Source organism: Micromys minutus (genome assembly GCF_963924665.1).
Source record: "Micromys minutus genome assembly, chromosome: 26".
In the NCBI taxonomy this organism is placed as follows: Eukaryota; Metazoa; Chordata; class Mammalia; order Rodentia; family Muridae; genus Micromys; species Micromys minutus.
The window spans coordinates 37,366,439-37,372,525 of record NC_137961.1 but is presented as its reverse complement, the minus strand read 5'-3'; positions in this window follow the sequence as shown (position 1 = coordinate 37,372,525).

The window sequence follows — 6,087 nt, the reverse complement described above, 5'->3', positions numbered from 1 at the left end:
ATATAAACAAACTCAAAGAAAAAAAGCACATGATCATCTCACTAGATGCTAAGAAAGCATCTGACAAAATTCAATACACATTGATTGTTAAAAGTTTTGGAAAGAGCAGGAATCCAAGACCCATACCTAAACATAGTAAAAGCAATGTACAGCAAACCAATAGCCAACATCAAATTAAACGGTGAGGAATTTGATGCAATCCCACTAAAATCAGGCACTAGACAAGGCTGCCTACACTCCCCTTACCTATTCAATATAGTACTGGAAGTCCTGCCCAGAATAATTTGCAAGAGAATCAAAGGGATAGAAATCAGAAAGAAAGAAGTCAAAGTATTACTATTTGCAGATGACATGATAGTATACTTAAGTGAACCCAAAAATTTTAGCAGAGAAATTTTACAGCACAACTTCAGCAAAGTGGCTGGATATAAAATTGACTCAAAAAAATCAGTAGCCTTCCTCTATACAATGGACAAATAGGCTGAGAAAAACATTAAGGAAATGATACCCTTCACAATAGTCACAAACAATATGAAATACCTAACTAAGCAACTGAAGAATCTGTATGACAAAAACTTTAAATCTCTAAAGAAGGAAATTGAGGTTCTCAGAAGATGAAAAGATCTCCCTTGCTCAAGGATTTGAAGGATCAACATTGTAAAAATGGCCATTTTATCAAAAGCAGTCTACAGATTCAATGCAATCCCCATCAAAATTTCAACTCAAGTTTTCTTAGAGTTGGAGAGAGCAATTTGCAAATTCATCTGGAATATCAGAAAACCAAGAATAGTGAAATCTATTCTCAACCAAAAGAAAACTTCTGCTAAAATCACCATCCCTAACCTCAAGCTATATTATAAATCAATTGTAAAAACCTCATGGTATTGTTACAGAAATAGAGAGGTAGATCAATGGAACAGAATAGAAGATTTAGACCTAAACTCTCACACATATAGTCACTTAATCTTTGACAAAGGAGCTAAAAATATTCAATTGAAAAAGGACAACCTCTTCAACAAATGGTGTTGGTCCAACTGGCACTCAGCACACAGAAGAATGAAACTAGAACCTTTCTTATCTCCTTCTACAAAGCTCAAGTGCAAGTGAATGAAAGATTTCCACATTAAACCAGGCACACTGAGACTATTAGAGAAGAAAGTGGAGAAAAGCTTACAATAAATAGGCACAGTGGAAATTTTCTGAACACCAATGGCTTATGCTTTAGGATCAAGAAACAGCAAATCGGACCTCACGAAATTATAAAGTTTTTGTAAAGCTAAGGACACTGTCAAGAAAACAAACCTGAAGCCAGTAGTCTTGGAAAGAATCTTTATCAGTCCCACATCTGATAGAAGTCTAGTATCCAATATATTCAAAGAACTCCAGAAGTTAGAATCCAGAGAATCAAACAATCCTACTAAAAATGGGATACAGAGCTAAACAAAGAATTCTCAACTGAGGAACATCGAATGGCTGAGAAGCATCTAAGGGAATGCTTGATATCCCTAGTTGTCAGGGAAATGCAAATCAAACTAACCCTGAGATTCCACCTCACACCAGTCAGAATGGCTAAGATCAAAAAGTCAGATGACAGCAGATACTGGTGAGAATGAGGAGAAAGATGAACACTCCTCCACTCTTGGTGGGATTGTAAACTGGTACAACCACTCTGGATATGAGTCTGGTATTTCCTCAGAAAATTGGACATAGTGCTACCTGAAGACCCAGCTATTCCATTTCGGGGCATATACTCCAACAATGCTTCAACATATAATAAGAACACATGCTCCACCATGTTCCTGGCAGCCTTATTTATAATAGCCAGAATCTGGAAAGACCCCAGATGTCCTTCAGTAGATGAATGAATACAGAAATTGTGGTACATTTACACAATAAATTATTACTTATTTATTAGAAACAATGACTTTACAAAGTTTCTAAGCAAATGGATGAATCTAGAGAATATCATCCTGAGTGACGTATCCCAGTCACAAAATAACAGACTTAATATGCAGTCACTGGTAATTGGATACTAGCCTCAGAAAGCTCTGAATACGTAAGAAACAACTCACAGACCATATGAAGCTCAAAATATTTATATATATATACACACATATACATATATATATATGAAAGGCCAAAAAGTGGAAGCCTCAGCCTTTCTTAGAAAAAAAAAAAGTGTATAGCACCCTCTCAGATTGTGGTACACCCAGACCTTAAAACATTAATAATTTAATAGCTAAGAATGTAGCCTTGTGGCAATTCCTGGTATTTAAAAAATCATTATGTTTAATCTTTACACACCAAGACAACTTTGAATATTTTCATGTTACGTTTTGTTTTACATGTACTTTATGCTCATTTTAATTAGTAAGATTTCAATGCACACTATCAATCCTTGAAAAAATCAAATACTGACAAAAATATATTCATATAGTCTTATTCAAAAATGCTTTTAAAAATTATACATTTATCTCTGTTTTTAAAAATAAAGTTGTTTAAAAAAGAAAGACATGTCAGGGTGCAATTTTCTCTACAATGGCTGTGTTTCTAGTGTTGAATATTATAATGAGTTACATCATATGTTCTCTCACATAACTATTTAGTGTTTTTTTTTTTTACCTTACCACCCCTCCTTGAAAAATCATGAAAACTAGTATGATGAGAATGCCCAAAAATAAAAATCTCAAGCAAATGCCAATATTTGTTTAAAATCGGGAAATATATGAATAGAAAATGTCATCTTTAGGTTCTGAATTAGAGAAACTATCCATGAGCTATAAACTATGGGTCTATATTAATTTATTTTGAATATTATAGAAGTAATAAATCATTCTACAATCACAGTGACATTTCTGCATTCCACTAACATGGCAGTTTAACAGCCTGATTGTACACTGCTGCTTGACTTAAGGATTTGGTCTCACATTTTCTAGCTTGGTTGTCCCAATCTTCCCACAACAGACATGGTAATGTCAACTGCACAAGTGCCAAAAGACAAAAAGATGGATAACGTATTCATTTTATGAGGATTTCATACTTCAGACCATTGAGCACATTTTTCTAAATGCTATGTATAGCTTATCTACATGGCTTACTTATTTCTTTGCAATACATAAGGCTTTTTCCTGCAGAAATGCTGTTTGATTTTATTTAAACCTACTTTCCCAGTATACCCACAGGTACAAAGACTGTATTAGCAAAACAAACAAACAAACAAAGAAGAGATATCACAATTGAAATCAATACTGTGGCTCTGACCAGTGCTCCTATCATGGGTCCTGGCCCTGTGTATTCTGTTTGCTGCCATTGCCCTGATGATGTCACAGACTGGATCCTTCTTCTGATAATTTTATATAATATACTTACCTAAAGAACGTATTTATATTTGCTTAATTTGTATATATGTCTATAACCTTACTAACATTTTTATGCCAAACTGATCGCCTAACTCTTTCACTTTACTGGTTGATTGATTGAACTACACCAATGCATACCCAAAAAAGAGACATTTACTTTTTGCTGAAGACAAAACCATTTCATAAGTATTACAATGATCCTAGTTTTGGCCTTCATCATAAGGACTTTGGTTCGTCTGTATACATGAAAGTACATTTAAGTTCGGAGCTGCCAATATGATCATGTTTAGCTTCTTGATTTCTCCTGGCTGAAGCTGCTTTGCCACCCTTAACTGCTTACCATGTTTACACTAATTTATCAGCTACTTACCATGTTTACATTAATTTATCAGGTCACTATTTCCTACTGATGTGCTTCCCTCACACGGACATGTTACTTTATATAGATACATGAGCAATACAGCTTCCCTCTGAAATTGTCATCTGGATTTGAGGAAATCTCTAACTGCTAGAATCTTACCTATGCTCAGAAAAGAACAATACAACACTCAATTGAGATAGTCTCTCCTTGTTTGCAACCTTAATCTAAGAAAGAAATCATAGCATCTGCTGTAGCAGCAAGAGAATCTGTGCATTTAAATGTCTCTGCCTTTTTGTGTGGGTATAATTAATGTACAGTTATAGATGGTTGAGAAAAAGATATTGATTTCTCTCCATCTTGAGATTAGTGATTTCTGCATTCATGTAAGATTCCTAAGTGTTGAGTGTACACACACCACTAAGAGTCTATAAATTGAATCATTTATCTCAGAGACTGTGTTTTAATCTAGTATTTACTAACAGTATTCTAAATATTTTTATTGAATATTCTTTGTACTTACATTTCAAAGTTTAACCCTTTTACCCCCATTGTCATCCACCCTCACCCTCCCCTTGCTTCCTAGTAGGTGCTTCCTCACCCAAAAACCCTATCCCACCTCAGCGCCTTGGCATTCCACTACTATGGAAAAACATGCCTTTACGGGATCAAAGGCCTCTTCTACCATTGATACCAAACAATGCCACCCTCTGCTACATATGCAACTGGAGCCATGGGTCTCTCCATGTGTACTCATTTCTTGGTGCTTTAGTCTCTGTGAGCTCTGGAGGGTTTGGTTGGTTGATAATGTTGTTCTTCCCATGGAGTTGCAAACCCTTTCGGCTCTTTCAGTCCTTCCTCTACCTCCTTCATTTGGAGTCCACCGTGTTCAGTTCAATGGTTAGCTGCAAAAATCTTCAACTGTATCTGTATGAATCTGGCAGAGCCTCTGAGGGGGCGTCAATACCTGGATCCTGCCAGTAAGTACTTCTTGGCACCAGCAATAGTGATTAATTTAGGGGGCTGCATATAAGGTAGATTCCCAGGAGAGGCAGTCTCTGATTGATTTTTTCTTCAATATCTGCTCCTTTATTTGTCCCTGTATTTCTTCCCATGAGTGTTTTCTTCTCCCTTCTAAGAAGGACTGAGGCATCCTCATTGTGACCTATTTTCTTTTGGAGTATCATGAGGTATGTGAATTGTTTCTTGGTTGTTCTGAGATTTTTTAGGCAACTATCTGCTTATCAGTGAGTGCATACCATGTGTGTTATTTTGTGTCTGGGTTACCTCATTCAGGGTGATAGCTACTAGTTCTATTCATTTGCCTAGGAATTTCATGGAGTCATTGTTTCTAATAACTTAGAAGTATCCCTTGTGTAAATATTCCACTATTTCTGTATCCATTCTTCTGTTGAAGGACATCTGGATTCTTTCCAGCTTGTGGCTATTATAAATAAGGCTGCTATGAATATGACAGAACATGTGGCCTTGTTATATGTTGGAGTGTCTTTTGGGTTTATGCCCAAGAGTGGTATAACTGTGTCCTCTGGTATTAGTATGTCCAATTTTCTGAGGAATTACCAGACTGATATCCAAAGTGTTTGTACCATCCTGCAATCCCACTAACAATGAAGGAGTGCTCCTCTTGCTCTACATCCTAACAAGCATCTGCTGTCACCTGAGTTTTTGGTCTTAGTCATTCTGGAGTGAGGTGAAATCTCAGGGTTGTTTTGTTTTACATTTCCCTGGTGACTAGGGATGTTGAGCATTTCTTTTGTTTTTTGGCCATTCTATATTCCTTATTTGAGAATTCTTTGCTTAGCTCTGTACCCCATTTTTTGATAGGATATTTGATTGTCTGGAGTTGAACTTCTTGAGTTCTTTGTATATATTGGATATTAGCCCTCTATCAGATGTAGGATTGGTAATCCTTTCTCCATCTGCTGCTTGCAGTATTGTCCTCTTGACAGTGTTCTTTACCTTACAGAAACTTTGTAATTTTATGAGTTTCCAGTTGTCGATTCTTGATCTTAGAGCATACGCGATTGGTGTTTTGCTCAGAAAACTTTTCTCTGTGCCTATGTGTTCCAAACTCTTCTGCAAGTTTCAGTGCATCTGGTTTTATATGGAGGTCTTGAATCCACTTAGACTTGAGCTTGGTACAAGATAAGACTTCCATTCTTCTGCATGCTGACTGCCAGTTGAACCAGAAACATTTGTTGAAAATGCTGTTCTTTCTCCATTGAATGTATTCAGCTCATTTGTCAAAGATCAAGAGACTACAGGTGCGTGGGTTTAATTTTGGGTCTTCAGTACTGTTCCATTGATCTACCAGCCTTTCTGTGTACCAATACCATGTGTTTTTGTTTG